The sequence below is a fragment of the Emydura macquarii genome, unplaced genomic scaffold (assembly GCF_026122565.2).
Source record: "Emydura macquarii macquarii isolate MOO-44397 ecotype Brisbane River unplaced genomic scaffold, CSIRO-AGI_Emac_v2 contig_1551, whole genome shotgun sequence".
Classification (NCBI taxonomy): Eukaryota; Metazoa; Chordata; order Testudines; family Chelidae; genus Emydura; species Emydura macquarii.
Genome location: NW_027131688.1, coordinates 4,045,283 through 4,065,374, shown reverse-complemented (window position 1 = coordinate 4,065,374; position 20,092 = coordinate 4,045,283).

The window sequence follows — 20,092 nt, the reverse complement described above, 5'->3', positions numbered from 1 at the left end:
TTGCCAGCACTTAACATCCATGGGGCTCAGGGCCAGCAGGACGGCCTCAGAATCTTCAGCAGACTTCAAAGCAGGGCTTTGTGTCCAGATCCAACCCCCTTTCATGTCGATGGACAGAGTCCCATCAACCGGCATGGGAACTGGATTAGACCCTTAGAGGGAGGGTTAAAGTGGCAGGCGAGATTATGATTCTATCCAGTCACAGAGCCGAGAGCTGTTCAGGCAAGATCATGCAGCATAGTCCACATCACTTACATAATGCCTCTGCCAAAGTAAGTGCTTTTGTGTATTGACAGTGAGATAACTCTGCCATCTAGCTGCGGCTGCTGAGACAGGTCAGTTCCACATGCAATGCTGACTAACCACTTATTTCGACTGCTTTGCTTCTCACGTAAAATGCGTAACATTTCTTTCTTCCATGTCCTGCTGCGTATTCATTCCTGCAAAGGCAGTTAGTCTAGCCAAAGGATGCATTATTAGCCAAAAAGGACCGATCACGCATTTAGCTGGTACGAATATTTATTTTGCTTTTACTTATAATTTTATTCTTTTCCAAGCTTAGCTAGTAGTAGGATTCCGATTTTGTGCTCCTTGTTCGGCATTTCTCTCCTGGTTTTCTGCCTATTCGTTTTCGGCCCTTCCTTTCATCCAGACACTTTTTTCCCCAGACGTGGCTACTTCATTTCCATGCAGGTCTCAGTCCTGCATTCCCATGTACTAATCTGATCAGCTGCAGCAGATCTGCTTGCATGCCCAACAGCTGAGTTTACAAGCAGCATGATAACACACATTAGGAAGGTGGGGGACATGGCTCATAATTTAAGCAGCAAACATGGCCTTCCAAATAAATGTAGATTAATCCCAACCCCTTGTCTTTACAGTATGGATTGTTTTAGTGATATGGGGGGGGGGGGGGAAGAATGTATTTTGTTTTCATTTGTCAAGTATTTCTTGATGGTTTTTAAAGGCGATCTAAAATAGATCTCATTTCCATCAGGAAAAAATTCTCTGACTAGCTAAAATCGGACAAGTGGATCCTGAACCTAATTAGCAGTGGGTATGTGAAGTGCTGTGTGTCTGGTCATTCTGGGCCAAGTCTCAGTAACCCATCTCTGTATAATGTGCTGCTCACTGACTGACACATTAGAGGGGGATTCATGAAAAAGATAAATATGAATGGTATATTATCACCCCCAGATTACAAATAGAAACTGAGGCACAGAAGAGTAAGTAGCTTGCTCATTCCCTAGTCACATAGGAATCCTGGGGTACACCTGGGACTTGAACTCAGAACACTTGAGGCTGACGTGGGTGCCTGAACCACAAGACCATGATTTCTGTACTGGATGGCTGCCTTACCTTAGAATAAATTACCTTAGAATGCTGTATCACAGGTAAGGGAGCCTTAAAGTGAGACATCACATCAGAAAAAAAAAAAGTCAGCATATAAAAACAATAAAACATGAAGCCTTTCCATCCAGTGTAACTCATTTGCTAACTGGTTGGTTAGTTACACGGACAGATCAGTGCCCTGCACACTTGTAATATAATGCATTCTGCAAAAATTGTTGTGTCTTTATAATATTTTCAGAAAAGTGAACAACATAACTAGTGTACTTCTGATTTTAAATAACAGCACACTGGGGTCACCAACTAATGTATTCTGCACAAGGGTCTAATACATCACAGCTATGAGCTTCTGAGAAAAACATGATGTGTGTAGTGTGGATTCTGTGCTTCTATATACTAACTAGCATAGTAAGAGGCTGCCTTGAGGTCCAATCCCGCCAAAGCTCCATCCCCCGTTCAGAACTAGGCCTACAGGACACACTCCGGCCCTACATGCATAGGCTGCCCCATAGCCGTCAATATTCCCCACACCAACAACCCTGGCCAATAACCTCCTCTCACATCCATCCAGGCAGTGAGTGATGCAGAGTCTGAAGTGGAATTTTACACTGCAAGGGTCACAGAACCAGTGTCCTCAGTGAAAGCCAGATTCAGCCAGTCCTATTCACATTTACTGCTCGACTCAAGGAATCAGGGACTCAGCACGCACGGAGCTGTCAGTGTCTGGCCCCAACAAAGCATTCTGCTACCCCATGAAATACACACACAGACGTCTCTGAGGCTCTGGCGTAGTAGTACTGACTTCTCTTCACTGATTAACAAACACCACTGAACTACTTCCTGTTACGGCTACAGCAGTTATCGGAAATACCCAGGAAAGCGAAAAACTATTGACAACACCTGCCGGGGCGACACTGCTGCCATGGCCCATCGTGGAGTTGCACATGAGATGCTTGTTGCCATCATTAACATCAAGTTAGAAACTGGCTGATTACATTCCCCTTGTCATCTGCCCCTCTAGTTTCTCACTCTACTATTGTTCATTGCTCATTGACAATTTCCCTTAGGAATATGCTTCCCCAATTTCAAATAATTCAAACTTTTTACTGGGCTGGTTTCTGCCTCTTGCATTGTCTTTACTGCTCTCTTTGAGTTGGATTTGGCTCGCTTTCAGCACTGGAAGTGTTTTACAGTATCTCAAAAGCACTCTTGTTTTTCATTTTCTTCCTCATTAACAGATACATAATCACCACAGGACAGCGTTCCAAGCCTTTTGTTTTGTAAGCCCGAATTCAAAAAGAATTTGTATCTGTTTTTTGGCATCTGATCTGGATCCAGAGTCTCCTGGTAGCTGGATGAAGTTGGCAAGCAAGGTATGAGACCATCTGTCCGACAGCTCTGTGCCCTCCCCAGTACATTTGACAGAGCGCTTGGGCTCAGAATACTGTCAAGCCAGGCACAGTTTGCTTTTAAACACGGTTCTTCTGAAGATGAAGGAGATGCACAAATCACTTTAGAAGGAGTTTTACTTTAAAGTTATACAAACAAGAAAAGCATTTAATTTGAACTACAGTGTCCGGTATGTTCCATTTCAATCTTCTAAGATACCGACTAAACTATCGCAAAGATTGAATGTGCAAATCCCAATGGCAAACTTTCTTTTGTTTTTGTTGTGAAGATAAAGTTCAAACATACCTTTGGCAAAAACAAATCTGCCCTTCATCAGAAACAAAAAGCCTGGTCATAGAAAAAGCTATGGGCGACACTGTCAGCTCTTGCTACAATACATGATCCATTTGAGCAGCAGATTTTGTATTTAGGAGTCAGGGATGCAGCAAGCATGGCACAAGAGCATGTTCATGTTTTCAGAAGTGCTCAGCACTCAGCTGTCCCAGTAGGACACGTCTGGGTAGACTTTCAAGAGAGCTCAGCATCCAATCCACAAACCTCTTCAGAATATTTGGCCATTGATTTGGTGCCTAACTGTGGTCTTTTGAAAATCTATCCTAGGCTGTCTTGAAGTATTTCTCTCCAATCTAAGTGGCTAAGATTTTCAAAGGAACCCAAGAGGTTTAGGCACCAAAGTCAGTAGGAGTTGGACATCTAACTCCCTATGGCGCTTTTGAAAATTTCAGCCAGTGTCATCTTTTTTCCATGCCTCTCTGCGTGGAGTGTCCTTCACTCCCTGTTCCACAAGCTACCGTGCATGCCTCTCTCATGGTGTCGCTCGCCTTTTAGGACTGGCTGCGCTTCAATTCACCGGCCTCCAGCGTGGCGGCTGCACCGTCTCTGCTTGGTTCATCTTGGCCTCTTGCCAAAATGTCAAATTCTATCAAAATCCAGGGTCATAAATAATAATCCAATAAAAGTCCAAGATAACCCTTCAGCTTCCCCAGGCCAAAGCTCTTCCCCCAGGGTCCGTGCAACCTTCGCCCCTCAACAGCAGGAGTTTCACTGGACTTTCTCCCCTTGGTTGTGGGGTCCAAACTAGATCTGGTTCTGAGCTCTCAGACTGGGTTACGATCAGCTCCCACACGACGGCAGTGGCTAGGCCCTAGGTTTCTGCAAGTTTCACTTGTTTCTAGGCCTCCTTCTGGGCCCCTTCCCAGACTTCTTCCTACAGCCCCTCCCAGGATGCCCTTCGCAGGTCCCCTCTCATTGCTAAGACCCACCAGCAACAGCTGATCTCGCTTTCTTGGTCTCTCTTTCCAGAGTTTTGTTCAGCCCTCTCCTCCTTTCCCTCGGTAGAAAACCACAACAGATCTTGCCTCTCCCTCGGTGGTGAAACAGCTGCTCCTTTATTTCCTGCCCCTTTCCCAGCATGCATTGCTGCCCAGCCTGCAGTGCCCATAGTCCCCCTGGGAGCTACAACCTCCAAAACGGCTTTGGTGTGCGAACAGGATTGTGACCATCTATGTCATGGCCTCATGTAAGGTGCTGGGCCTGTCCCAAGCCCACAACGGATCCATTGCCACACCAGGCACAGGGTTCTCCTCCCCCCCACCCCAAATATAGGCAAAAAACACAAAACAGTTGCTGGCTACAGCTCCAAAGCATTTTCCCCTCCGCCACTCCCAGTCCCTCCTCTGCAGGTCCTACTGTCGGATTCCTCCTTCTTCTTTTAGCTGGGCACCACCTCTGCAGGCTTTCTCCTTGGAGGCTCCTTTCCCACCAGCCTCCCCTCCCAGAAGTCTCTAGCAGCCTGTTCCAGGGAGGTCAATACACACACCCCTCTCCTGCTTCTACACTGACAGCTCAGCTCTTAATAGGAAACCCCTGTCCTCTCCTCAGCTGCATCAGAGTAATGAACAGGACTGCCCCTAAAACAGCAGACCACCCTGTTACATACCTGGTATAGCTTCTTACAGCCCATTTCCAAACCCTTCATCCTTCCTGTGGCCTACATGTGATCTCTTCTCCAAAAGAAGACAAACCAGCTCCCACAGAGCCATCGTAACATCTGTGTACTGAGTAACACTCACCTCTCGGTGTGTTCACCACTTACACCCAAGCTGTTCTGAACCCTAGACACACCACAGGCACAGACCGAGGGCTGCTTGTTGATTTTTAACCTTGGGTTCACTCTGGACAATTAATATTTTCACAGGCTTTACCTTGGGTCGCAGACTGAGGGGAGCATCACCATCCGATCTAAACGTAGTTTGGATTGGAATTAAGGAAAACCCAGGGGAATGTTTTGGTTGATCAAAGGTGTTACAGAACCTTGCGGTCTACATGTTGGGCTGAAATCAATTTGGTGGTGTCCTTTTACATTGCAGACATTAAGCAAAGCTGGTTCTCAGTTGGTGTGGAGAGTGAGAAGATGAAAATAAATACGGAAAGTAGGAGAAGTGACAGACACAGCTGATCTCTCGCATTGGTTGAAAATGGGGACTCAAGTTCCAGTCAGTAGGGCTCTGGCCGAGCAATTGGGAGACCTGGCTTCTAAACCCAGCTCTACAACTCGCCTATTGTGCCACTTTTCCTCTCTGAGTCTTAGTTTCCCCTTCCATCCCGAGTCTGTGATATCCGTTTAGATGTAAGCTTTGTGGGGCAGGAAATGCTCACAATGTGTCTGTGTGACTGCTGTCCTTTTGGCCAACGTGCTGAGGATTGAACCAGAGCTGTAACTAGGAACCGTAACTACTTTGTGTGAAAAAGTCAACCAATGACATGATATTCTCCATGAGGCAATTACAAGAAAAGGCCTTAGAACAACATCACGTCCTCTGTTGTTTTGGGGGGACTTTTCCAAGACCTTTGACATAGTGGATAGAAAAACCCTATGAAGGCTGCTTAACCTATATGGCTTTTCAGAACAATTTGTTCAAATAATACAAAAATTTCATGATGGAATGACTGGTAGAGTCTCTGTGGCAGGAAATGTTACAGACTTGTTTGACATATGCCATGGTGTGAGACAAGGCGGTGTCCTTGCTCCCACACTTTTTACTCTGTTCTTAGCCTGTGTCCTCACTATGATGTCAGAAAACTTCCATTTAGGAGACTGTATTCTCACTAGAACTGACGGGAAGCTATTTAACTTGGCTAGATTACGTGTCAGCTCCAAGGCGCATAAAGAATGCATTAGATAACTTCTCTTTGCACCGGATTCGTTCCTAGTTGCTCATTTGCTCAGAGACATCCAAGAGAGAACCACTCACTTTGTGTCAGCAGCAAAACAATTCAGATTAAAGATAAATACCAGTAATATTAAACTTCTTTACCAACCATCCAACAGACAAAATGTAGGCAGCGATGCTGTACCTGAAGTTCTTGTCATTGGGGAAACCCTTAAATGTGTCAACACCTTTATATATCTAGGAAGCACAGTTGCTAGCAATAAACCCCTGATGCAGAGTTGCATAACGCATTCAGTAAGTCTTCCAAACGCTTTGGAGGCTATCAAAAAGTCTCTGACATTTAGCACAGCATCTCTACAGCAACTACGATGAAGGTCTATCGTGCCGTGGTGCGGACAGCACTTCTGTATCCTATAGAAATACTCTCTGTATATAGGCGACCCATCAAAAAGCTGACAAGCCTGCAAATGAGACATCTGCGGCAGCTTCTAGGAATTAAATGGCAAGCTCGAGTCCCAAACGTCGAGGGATTGAGAAGAGCTGGCATGTTCAGTGTTGAGGCATTTATAGCAGCTGTGTAGCTGAGATGTATAGGTCATGTTGTCTGTATGCCAGATCATCGGCTCCCAAAGATTCTCCTCTATAGTGAACTCCTGGCCAGAAAGCCCTGGCTGGGATGGTTTAGTTGTGGTTGGTCCTGTGGTTGGGACTAGATGACCTCCTGAGGTCCCTTCCAACCCTAATCTTCTCTGATTGTATGAACTCAAGGAAGGGAAACGAGATAGAGGAGGGCACAAGCTGCACTATACGGGTGTTTTGAAAAGGAATGAGAAATAAAGCAAATATTAACACAGAGAACTGGGAGGAAGTTGACAGAGACAGATACAAATGGAGATCTGCAGTGTAGGATTTTATCCAGGCAGCTGAGGCGCACAGAGAGGCGGCGTATCAATACCACCATCTTCAACGGCATAACACCAAGCAGCTCTCCAATTTCTGCTGCCCAAACTGTCACCGAGCCTTTATTTCAAATGCTGGACTCGCTTCTCATTGCCAAGCCAACACGTGCTAAATTTCCCTTCTCCACAGTCATCGTCGAGTACAACGGACAGCCGAAGAACAACTCCTCTCGTCTAAGGAGTGACCCAGAGTGAGACTGTAACACACACTCACCAGTGGATTACACCTGTGCAGTGACTGTCACTAGGATGCTCCGATCAGGTTGTAATATGAGTAATAATACCAGAAATAACAAAACTGACACAAAGAAATAGCTTGCAGCAAGGAATTGCCTACCAGCTAGTCTAGGCAGGTCCCCATTCAGGGTGATGGCTGTGACCCTTCCGTGCCTAGGGCAGCCACCTGAAAATACCACGGTCAGGGCAGGCTGTAAAAGGGGAGCAGATTCTCCCAGCGCTGGTGGGTGATACTGAAGTCAGACTTCCCAACCAGCCACAAACAGCGCTTCTGATTTCCCACACTGGATATCAAGAAGGCAAAATAAAAATATACACAGCCCCCTTTACTGCATTTCAGTCTCTGCTTCCCAATCGGCCACTGGGTCCAGTAAAGAGACCAGTTATTTAAAACTCTATGCTCTTTATCAAAAAGGTTTCTCCTGAGTCACATGAGTAAGTCCTGGTGACTCATCAGGTATATCCCTGGCTTCTTCCCCTGGATCCCTGGACCTGTGAATTTCTTAATGGGCCATTAAGCAGGCTAGTGCTACAGCCATCCTGACTGGGGTGTGTCCCAAACACAACACAATTTGAAATACAGAGATATCAAACATATCCATAACTTCCATTACACACATAACACATGAACAGAAACATTATCATCTTACTTAGCATATTGTAGCTTTCCTAACAGTAGCTGACATGGCATATCTCGCATGAATTATTATGATTTTGACACACTGATGTTAAATAATATAATAAATGCGCCCTCCACCCCCACCAAATCTAGCCAGCATGACACTGGCTTTCATGAATCCCATTCTTAAGCACCTAATTATAAAAAAAACCTAAATTTTCTCCTTGAACCAGCCAGCATGTATGTAGCATGGGCTTTCTCTAACCTCATTACTACTGATTAAAGGCTGTTTACAAGTTTAAATCGTTTTAAAGCTGGTTCTAATTACCATAGTCTTCTCTGCTATAGTAGCTATGGCAAGAAAATTAACCTTAACTTCCATTATGCTTGCTGACTTTCAGCCTGGCAGGTATAACTCAGGTCATGCTTGGTTGTCTAATAATAGAAGTGCCTGCAATAGAGGGGATGAAAACTTAGACAGACAGAAATAAAACCCGACAAATGTATTTAAAAGATATAAATTAGAGGTGCAAAGCTCTGCATTGAAACTGTTACAGAGGCTATCACTACCCCATTCTTTTACTCAGTCTCCTATCCAGTGGGAACTGAACCAAGCGCCCCTGAAGTCATTTCATGTATGGTCATTACAGACTCTGCCAGATTCTAACCAGCAAAGTAAGACTACAATGCTCCCGGACCTGTTACTAATCCCCTGGGAATCTCTGTCTGCAGTGGGAATTACCTCTGGAAAACTATTAATGGAATTGTTTCCTAAGGATCATCTTTCAGGACAGTAATTTGCTTCTAAAGTATTTTCCATAAGGCATTAGTTTGTGCCTTGTATCAAATTAGTTGAACTTTAAAAAACACAGTGGCATTAAAGGTAGAGTGCTCCAGGAGGTGGAATCATCCAGTGATAAATGATACTCATTATTTTACTGTAAATAGTTTGCTTATGCTTGAGCTTCATCTGCATTCATCTCAGGTCTATTGCAAACAGCGCTGGAATTCGGATTTGCGAAAACAATAACTTCAATTTTGTCTAATAGTATAGTTCATTTACTATGCGTATGCTAAATTCCCTTTGTTTATCCTAGAGACAATGTGGGTGAAGTCATCTCTTTTATTGGACCAACTTCTATTGGAGAGTTCTTCTTCAGGTCTGGGAAAGACAGGCACTCAGAATGTCACAGTTAAATACAAGGATGAATAGATAGTTTAGCATAAGTAGTTAGCACATATTCTAAGGGACCAATCAAGGTGACGTGGCCCGTTAACACCCCTGTAGTCATAGGACAAAAAGGGGGGTGGGGGGAATGGGTTACAGATTGTAGTAAAAAGCCATAAATCCAGAGTTTTTATTAAGACCATGATTTTTAGTGTCTTTGTTTATCCCAGCATATTCCACGTACTAGTTTTTCCAGGACTTAAGGGGCCAATAGCTTTGCTTAGTGCAATTGCATTGAGGATAATGGAATTGCACAAGGGATGAATTTGGGCCAAGATGCACAATTAATTTCAAGAGAAGCACTGTAAGTATTTTAAAACCCTGCCCTTGGCAGCAATCAATTTCATGCAGAAAAAAACAAACCTGTGTGCTATAAATCCTAATGTCACAAAATCCAGGCTGGGAGGGACCAGGCTGTAACAAGCAATTACTTTTTCATATGCGTTTAATCCAGTAACATTGTATTTCACTCTGCTTGTGAGATATCTTTAGGTCTCCGGTAGTTTACTGCTCAGCCCACACAGAACCTATAGACATTTGTCCTAGCCACGGTCCTCATGCTCCTCCACTTCTTTTTATCTGGGTACCATATTGCACTCCTGCCTCCAAACCATCTGGGACAGAAAGTGGGTTTCCTACAAGGCTGATGCCAATACCCTCCAGCCAGTAGATGGCGCTCATCTAGTGAACCGCTGACACTCTACCCTCTCCAACCACCACGGCATTCTTGACACCAATGCAGGACTTGTTGGTACAGAAGAGAGTTCTATGGGGATCAGGCAGCAATAGCTGTAGGAAGAGCTACGTGAAAGGTTTCACGGGAAACCCCATAGTCTTTTGCATGACAGTGAAAGTGTACTTAGAAATGCACATCCAGCCAAGTGCTAGTGCTGATGTGGAAAATTTTCCACAAAGTTTTCAGGCCACTACCATGAAGCTTATTGGGCAAGATCCTGAGCTGTTGTAACTCAACTTAATCCCACTGACATACATTTACAGCAGCTGAGGAACAGCCCCACTGCATCTGACCCTAACGTTTGAACGATTTCCTACCATTATGAGATATTAAGCTACGCTCCTTCTAAAGAGGATTCTAGGACCACAGCACAGCTCGTAACCTACTATATCAGCTTATCTTTGTTTCTTTACATCTCAACCATCTCCTTCACTATTCTCCAGTACTCCCTTATTCCAGGACTGAAAATGGACGTTCTCTTGTGCTGCTCCTTTTTAGCAAGAAAACAGTCTCAGTGGAAGAGATCTGAAGACGTCAGCAAAGGAAACATGGTTAGTTGGGAGAGGATTTACAGTTATTAAGCAATGCTGTGTGGGGACTCACAGAACTTAAGAAGTCATTTTTCTTGCTGTTGTGGCAATGAAATAATGTTAGCATACCTAATAAAAGTGATGGGTAAACGGCTGCATTATCATAATGCTGTGCGTCTGTATTTTCACGATATCGCCGGTACTAGCATTGCTGACTGGCACTGTTTCTAATAGGAAAATGGCTGCAGGAACTTCACACACACGCAGCATAGTTGTAGTTATTTCCTGAGCGCGCACAGAACATAGCAGCTGAAAAAATAACAGGTCTGGTGGGGGAGGGGAGAGGTGGTAGAGTCCTGTATGGATATTGTTTGATATAGTCAGTTTAGAGGTAAATTGACAGATAAAGGTCCTTTGCTCACCTCAGACAAAGCACGAATCCTCTAACTGTATTAGGACCTGAGAGAAGCCAGGCCTTTTGTAGGGGGGTGGCAGCCCAAGAACTCTGGCTCCCTTAGCTGTCTGTTGGCTCTTCCTTTATACGAGGGTATGTCTGGCACTGCTCCACCCAATCCAGACCTGAGCCCCGCAGCTCTCAGAGCAAAGTCATCAAAGGCCACTCTCTGGAAGGGGGGGATCTTCCCAGCTGCAGAGCAGATGCCATCCAGCCTCCATTAAAGCCACTGGGCTTGATTCTCCTTCTCTCTGCACCTTGTGCAGTCACTGAAGCATTGGTATTTGGTATCAGTTTACATGCACTTGACACTCATTTGGCACAGGTGGAAAGAACAGCCAGGCCCAGGTTTTGCCCTGTACAGAGCAGCTGAGTGTAAGTAATAAATCCTCCCCATGGCACTGGGCTGAGGTGAAGTCTGGGCTTTGTTTTAATAACTGCTCTGAGGAATTTTTTAAAATAAACGGCTTGGTTTTATAAACCTTGAATCCGGACTTGGACAATCTTGTGTCCAGCAAACCCAAGCAATTGGTGGCCGTGCTGTATCCACCCCTATGCATCGCTTTGCCTGACAGGAACTACAGACGAACGCAGCACAAAATCAGTGCCCTCAGGACCTTGTGACCATAGGCATCCGGCACCTATTAAAGGTGCTACACAGCTCACTGGCTAAGCACCTGAGAGGTCCATGCTATGCAATGTGCTAGGTTCCTACAGTGCAACCAGAGTATGGAGTTGTCTCTCTGACCATCTTGGCTAATAGCTATTGATAGACCTATCCTCCATGAACTTACCTAGTTCTTTTTTTAACACAGTTATACGTTTGGCCTTCACAACATCCCTTGGCAATGAGTTCCACAGGTTGAATGTGCATTGTGTGAAGTATATCCTTTCATTTGTTTTAAATTAGCTGCCTATTAATTTAATCAGATGAACCTTAGTTCTTGTGTTACGTGAAGGGGTAAATAGCACTTCCCTATTCACTTCCTCCACACTAATCATGACTTAATAGACCTCTGTCATTCACCCCTTAGTCAGCTCTTTTCTAAAATGAACAGTCCCGGTCTTTTTAATCTCTCCTCATATAGAAGCTGCTGCAAAACCCTCATCATTTTTTTTGCCCTTCTCTGTATTTTTTCCAATACTAATATACCTTTTTTTTTCAGATGGGGTGACCAGAACTGCATGCAGTATTGAAGGTCTGGGCATGTCATGGATTTATATTGTGGCATTATGATATTTTCTGTTTCATAATCTATCCCTTCCCCAATTACTCCAAGATCTCTTTTCTGAGTGCTAACAGCTAATTTAGACCCCATCGTTTATATGGCTAGTAGGGATGATGTTTGCATGACTTTCATTTATCCACAATGTATTTCATCTGCCATTTTGTGGCCCCGTCACCCAGTTCAGTGAGGTCTCTTTGTAACTCTTCATAGCCATTTTGGGATTAACTATTTTGAGTAATTTTGTATTCGCTGCAAACTCTTCCACCCCACTGTTTACCCCCTTTTCTAGATCATTTATGAATATGTTGAACTGCACAGGTCCCCATACAGATCCTTAGGGTACCCTGCTATTTACATCTCTCCAGTGTGAAAACTGACCATTTAGTCCTACCCTTTGTTTCCTGTCTTTTAATCAGTTACTGATTCATGAAAGGACCTCTTATTCCTTGATTGCTTACTTTCTTTAAGAACCTTTCCTGTGGGACCTTTTCAAAGACTTTCTGAAAATGCAAGCACACTGTATCAACTGGATCACTCTCATCAACAAGCTTGTTGACCCCACCCCCACCTCCAAAGAATTATAATAGACTGGTGAGACATGATTTCCCTTTTTAAAAGCCATGTTGACTCTTCCCCAACATATCATGTTTATCCGTGTGTCTTATAATTCTATTCTTTACTATAGTTTCGACCAATTTGCCAGGTGCTGAAGTCAGGTTTACCGACCAGTAATTGCCAGGATCAACTCTGGAGCCTTTTTTAAAAATCAGTGGTACATTAGTTATTTTCCAGTCATCTGGTACAGAGGCCGAGTCAAACAATAGGCTATATACCACAGCTAATAGTTCTATAATTTCATATTTGAGTATCTTCAGAACTCTCGGGTGAATACCAGCCTGTCCTGGTGACTTATTGTTTAATTTGTCAATTTGTGCTAAAACTTTGTGTTGGGGAGTCCACCCCACACAGGACTGGAAAGGGGTAAGGTGGCCAGCTGGACCAATTAACTCTCCACCTAGAGAGTGGAGCCAGGGAGCAGGGGTTGATTAAATTAGGCTTAGCTGGACAGGAGCAGCAGGGGCCCATAGAGAGCCCAGGAGCTGAGAGCAGAAGGGGGCTGCAGGGAAGGAGTCTGCAGACACTCCTTGGTGGAAGGGAGGTGTGTTTGGGGCTATAGCGGCAAGTAACCTATAGTTACTCCCTGGAAGAAGGAAGTTTGGGCTGGCACACCTAAAGAAGGGAGCGAGCTAGAGAGGTAGGAAAGGCTCTGGGAGAAGGCAGTAAGATATGAGGTAAGAAGGTCCTTGGCTGCTGAAGAGATGGCCTTTGAGCTGGAACCCAGAGTAGAGGGCAGGCCCGGATTCCTCTGCCAGCCGCTGGGGAAGTGGCACAGACCAGATAGCAGAGTGTGGACTGCCTGGGATAGTTCAGCTTGGAAGACTTGGATACCCTGGAAGGGAGGAACACAGTGAGTGACCTGGCCCCAGGACTGAGTCACAAAGAGGAAGCAGGTTCTTCTGACACGAGAGAGGGACTGTGGCAAGAAAGAGAGAGACAGAGAGATGGAGTGCAACCACAGGAAGGGGCATCGGTCTGGCACAGCTAGTCCCCAGAACTGCCAGGAGGTGGCACCCTCCAACAGTTAGAGTGCCCGGTCATAAACCTCCTCTATTGTCATGTCCCTCTAAGACAGCTCCTCAGATTGGCTCATGTCTGGGAGTCTCCTTCAGAATGTTCTGCACTGAAGACCAATGCAAATAATTCATTTCGTTTCTCTGCAATGGCTTTATCTTCCCCGAGTGCTCCTTTCGCCCCTTGATCATCCCGTGGCCCCACTGATTGTGTGGCAGGCTTCCTGCTTCTGATGTACTAGTTTTTGTGTCTTTTGCTAATTGCTCTTCATCTTTTTCTGGCCTGCCTCATTATACTTTTACACTTACCTTGCCAAAGTTTACGTGCCTGTTTTTATTCCTCACTAGAATTTGACTTCCTCTTTTTAAAGGATGTCTTTTTGCCTCTAACCATCTCTTTTACTCTGTGTGGCCACATTGGCTTTTTTTGGTCCTCTTACTGTTTTTCTTATTTGGGGTATGTGTTTAGTTTGAGCCTCTCTTATGGTGTTTTTAAATACTCTCCATGGAGCTTGCAGGCATTTTTAATTTCCATTTAAATAGCCTCCTTATTTTTGAGAAGTTCCCCTTTTTGAAGTTAAATACTACTGTGGGGGTTTCTTTGGCATTTTTTCCCTGTGAGGATGGTTCAGCTATATTCACTTTACGGACCAGATTCTGTGTGCCACTTAGTACTATATCAAGAATTGCCTCTCCCATTGTGGGTTCCAGGTCTAGCTGCTCCAAGAAGCAGTCATTAATAGTGCCTAGAAATTTTATCTCTATATCCCATCTTGAGATGACATGTACCCAGTCAATAGGGGGATAGTTGAAATTCCCCATTATTATTGGGTTTTCTGGTTTTGTAGCTTCTCCAATCTCTCTGAGCATTTCACAATCACCGTCACCATCCTGGTCAGGTAGTATATTCCTATTCTTGCTATGCTTTTATTATTCAAGCATGGAATTTCTATCCAAAGAGATTCTATGGTACAGTTTGATTCATTTAAGATTTTTACTATATTTGAATCCATGCTTTCTTTTGCATATGGTGCCGCTCCCCTATAGGCGTGACCTACTCTGTCATTCCTGTGTATTTTGTACTTTGGTATTACAGTAGAACCTCAGAGTTACAAACTGACCGGTCAACCACACACCTCATTTGGAACTGGAAGTACATAATCAGGCAGCAGCAGGGACCAAAAAAAAAAAAAAAGCAAATACAGTACAGTACTGTGTTAAATGTAAACTAGTAAAAATAAGGGAAAGTTTAAAAAAAGATATGACAAGGTAAGGAAACTGTTTCTGTGCTTGTTTCATTTAAAGAGAGGTGGTTAAAAGCAGCATTTTTCTTCTGCACAGTAAAGTTTCAAAGCAGTATTAAGTCACTTTATAGTTGTAAACTTTTGAAAGAACAACCATCACATTTTATTCAGAGTTACGAACATTTCAGCATTACGAACAACTGCCATTCCCGAGGTGTTCATAACCTTGAGGTTCTACTGTACATTATCCCATTGATTATCATTGTTCCACCAAGCTGACAGAGTATCCTCTCGCCAAATATGACAGAGTATCCTCATGGGGGTTTTCAGGCTAAGAAAGTGGACAAGTCATTGTGTAAGGGGCAGAAGGATAGCAAGACATTTTGCTGCCTTCAGGAGTGAAGACAAAGAATGTCACCACAAGAATAAACAAGATTCTGCGGTCGTTGAGAGACTCCTCTGGTGATGACCAACACTGGTGCAAATTACACCACATGGCATCCATCGATCCTGGAAAGCTTCAAGGATTTAGCAAGGAAACAGAAGAAAAGGCTCATCCATACTGCCTTCTCAGAAATTCTTCCTGTCCCTTGAGCAAGAGAAGAAAGAAGATACCGGAGGTGAACTGTTGGTTTAAGAAAGTGACAGTAGAGGGGGAAGTTTCGGTTTTCTGGAACATTACGGTAAATACTATGGAGAGAAGGAATTGAATGGTTTTGATGGACTTCATCTCCGTAGAAGAGATACCAATCTGATGGGTGATAGATGAGGTCAGGTCACCAGAAGCATTTTAAACTAATAATGAAGGGTGATGGAGACAATGAAACTAGGTATATTGCAAACAGCCAAATATGTAAGCAGCACATTTTTAAAATGATCTTATACTAAAGGTAGGAGCCTAAGTAATAAACAAGAGCAATTGGAGACACTACTATGAGAAGAAATACAATATGGCTGGTTTTACGGAAACTTGGTGGGATGGATCTTATGACCGGAATGTAACAAAACCTGTTACAATTTGTTTTGTAAGGATAAAATGGGAAAAAACAGAGGGTGGCACCTTGCATCTGAGATACAGTTACAGATTCAGAATTGCAGGACCTCAAGTTCTAGCTAGTAAAGTCGAAAAAGGAGTACTGGCGAGCATCTCTTACAGACCACCAACTTTTAATGGAGTACAGAATGAACTCCTCCTTAGACATCTGTCCATAATGTGCAAGAAGAAAAACAGTGACCATGGGTGACATCAAGCTGAAGAATATTGGGACAGCCAGCAACAAATCTTAGACAATTTCTAAACATAGATAACTTCTTAATATAGATTGTCCTGCACCTAACACAGAAAGAATATTGGACCTCATTCTGATGGTCCAAGAAGAGTTAATTGTTGACTTAAATATTATCAGTTGCCTAAGTGATCCTGATCTAGCTGTGCTTATCTTGGGCAAATATATATTTGGAACTTTTAAAGGGCCAATTTTCCAAAACTCAAAGCAAATGTCGACATAACAGACTGGGAACATTAAATTTTACGTGAGCAGTGTTCCTGAAAACCAGGAATTGCACATCCCACTGGATGGCCAAAATACCGTGATTCCACAGACACAAAAAGAAATTATGCTGGGCAGCAAAAGAAGATGTGGAAGCAGCAATAAGCATAAAGTCCCAGTATAGAATGGATGGAAAAGTGAATGACAATAAGTCAAGTCAAGTCAAGTAAAAGGTAATATAGGCTACTGATAAGAAAAGGCAAAGAAATCAGTGAAACCTCAGCGGCTAATAGGGTTAAAGACAATAAGAAGACATTTTTAAAACGTATTAGCAATAAAAGAAATAGGTCAGGTATAGGTCCAATGCTAGACGCAGACACTAAAATTGTAAATATTAATGTAGAACTGGCAGAAATATTCTGTAAATACCCCTCTGTTCTGTATGGCAAAAATGCCAAATATGGCAAAAGGGTGTATCTAGCTCAGATATTGTGAATGAAGCAGAAGATTTACCATCTGTAACAAAAGGGGATGTGAGGCAGCATTTGCTAATATTAAATTTTCAAATCAACAAGCTCAGATAAACTTACAATCAAGAGCATTTAAGGAATTAGCTGAAGACCTTTCTGAATCAATGTTAATTTGTAATAAAGCCTGGGGAAAAAGCTCTGGAAACTCCAAAGGATTGGAGGGCTGCCAATGTAGTTCCAATATTTTAAAAGGGATGAACCAGGGAACGATAGACCAGGTAGTCTGACGTAAATCCTGGGTAAGTTAATGGAAAATATGATTTGGGACTCTGTCAATAAAGAAATAGAGGGTAAAAAATAGAATGAATGCCAGTCAGCATGGTTTCTTGGCCGGCAGGTCTTGACAAACAAACCCATTGTCTTTCATTGACAAGATTACAAGTCTGGTAGCTAAAGATAACTGTGTTGATATAGTGTACTTGAATTTCTTTCAGGCATTTGGCCTACTTTCACATGACATTTTGATTAAAAACTTGTATTTCATGGAATTAAAAGGGCACAAATTAGATGGATTAAAAACGGGTTGAGAGACCTCAAAATGTGGTTGTTAGTGGGCATATAACAAACCTCCCCGGTGAAAGTCCCAAAGATCAATTCTTCGTCCAATGCTATTTAATATTTTTATTAACAATCTAGACCATAGTAGAAAATCTTTGCTAGCAAAATTTGCAGATGACCCAAAGACTGGTGGGATTGTAAATAACGAGGAAGTTAGGATATTGTTAGAGTGATTTGAATAATCTGGTTAAATAGTCATAATCCAACTAAATGTGTTTTAACACAGCCAAAAGCAAGGTAATACAGCTGGGGAAAAAAGGATGCAGGTTATACCTACAGGATGTGAGAGTCTCTGCCTTGGAAAGGACGGACTCAGAACAGGATTTAGGGATCATCAAAGATGATTGTCTCAACATGAGTTCTCGGTGCAATGGGGTGGCAAAAGGAGCTAGTGTGATCCTTAGGTACACAAAAAATGGAACGTCAAGCAGAAGAAGGGAAATGACAGTGCTCCTGTACACAACTTTGGCAAGACTGCTACTGGAATATTGTGTCCAGTTCTGGAGTCGGCACTGCAGGAAGGATGTGGAAAAAACTGGAGAGGGTTCAAATGAGGGCCGCGGAAATGATCCATGGGCTGGAAAATAAACCTTACACTATGAGATTATTCAGCTCATCGCAAGGAAGGGGACTGGGTGGAGGTTCAGTCTTGCAGACAAAGGGATAACAAGATCCAGTGGCTGGAAATTCAAGTTAGACAAAGTCAGCATTGAACTAAGATGCAGTCCCCCAGCAGCGAAGGGGATTAAACATTGGAACAGTGCACCACTGAAGGTGGCGGGGTCACCATCACTTGGAGTCTTTAAAACGAGATTGGATTTCTTTCTGGAAGATATGCTGTAATCCAGTTTCTGGGAAAAGGTCTGTGGCATGTGCACACAGGTGTGTCTGAGGGAGCAAAGTAGATGGTCATGGAAGTGCTGCTATCTGGCCTTGGAATCTATGAATCCCCCTGTGCCCCCATTCTCTGGGGGGAAATAAGGCAGATCAAAAGGCTCATAATATTTGTAGCTCTCTATTTGGTAATGAGTAATGAGTAATCTAATCCCATGCTTCAGGGCTTCAGGTGATCACCTGTAGGGTCAGGAAGGAATTTTTCTCCCCAGTGTATAATTGTAATCTGGATTTCTTTTCCACCTTCCTCTGAAGCATGAGAGATCAGCCAGTTGGGTAGTCCAGTGCTCAGAGATGCTACAGAAAATCCTCTGTCATAAATGCCTGGCTCACATGCTCAGGATCTAACTGATTGCCAGAATTGGGAAGGAATTTTTTCCCTGCTCCCCAGATCAGATTGGCAGGGACTCTTCGGGGATTTTCACCTTCCTATGTAGCATGGAGTCTGAATCACCTGCTAGGATCATCTGGTCCTATCTCTAATGTCCTGCCATTTCAGGGGCCTGAGCCATTGATGGCCTTTGTCTTTCCAGTTCTCTGCCTGTGGCACACAAGTTTAGTATCCTTTGGACTAAAATATTTTGGTTTACTTGAAGTTGTGGGGCTTAATGTAGGGTGGAACTTGTTAGGGTGGAATTTGATGTCGGTAACATGCAAGATGTTCAGTTCTGGCCTTAAACTGTAAAATCTCTGTGTGGGCACAGTGTCTCACACATGGGGCCAAAATTGTAATGAAGGCCTCTAGGCATCCCTGTATTATGAAAACAGACACCCAGATTTTAAACTGCTGTTCTCCCTTTGAAACCCAAATAAAGCACTTAAGAATGGGTACATAGACACTAATAGAAAATGGGGGTAAATCCCAAAATCCCTTTGCTCCAAAGGATAAATTTAGAAATCCCCCGAAGGCCTGCCTCTAATGTTTCACACAAATGCACTGTGTTCTGTGAAGCAAGAGATACTATTGATTTGATTCCCAAGATGGGCCAATCCGTGCTTTCTAACCTAAATGAAACAATTACTTTCCTGCCATTAGCGTGCCTCTCACGAGTTGCTTCTCAGTCAATCTCACAATGTTTGGACACAAAAGACTGAGCCTTTTGAGCCTGCAAACTTCGGCTGTAAATCATAAGAACAGGCTCTCAGGAGTTTTCCAGATAAACTGGCAAAACCCAGAAGACAGCTTCTTTCACAATATATTAGCATTTCCACTGTATCTTCTGGGCAAAACCAAGAAGTGAAGAATAAAAATATTGGCCACATTTTTTAACTTAAAAAAAAAAAGAATTAGTTTGGATTTGGGTCGCTTTTATCTACCACGACCCCCGCAGACCAGCCTGCACAACGCTAACTGTTCTGAAAGGGGACATTTACCAGCCCTAATGGAAATAGGAAGTACCTCCAGATTCTTTGCATTCATCGCTTTAGGAGTCATTGAGATTTAAGGAGCTTTTAAGATTTTTAAGCCAATGAAGCAGATAAAAGTTCTACATTGGCAACAATATAGATATATAGGAAATAGCTCAACAGCCTCTATTTTTGTTCAAATGTTGACTATTTAATTCTTTTTTCTTTTTTTTTCCATATTGCAGATATTGTGTCTTAGTGGAACCTCGCTATATGTGTGACATTTTGCACTGCTCTCCAGTAAAAACCACAGACTATTTTCAAAGCGGCTGTGCAACTCTTGAACGTCATAATCTCCCTCTAGTGTTTGACAGAAGCTAAGAATATTTGAATTTCCAAGGAGGTGGGATGAGGGACCTTCACGCGTCGTCATTTTTGGTTCTTTATTCCAAGCAGTTGCTCGATACCAATTT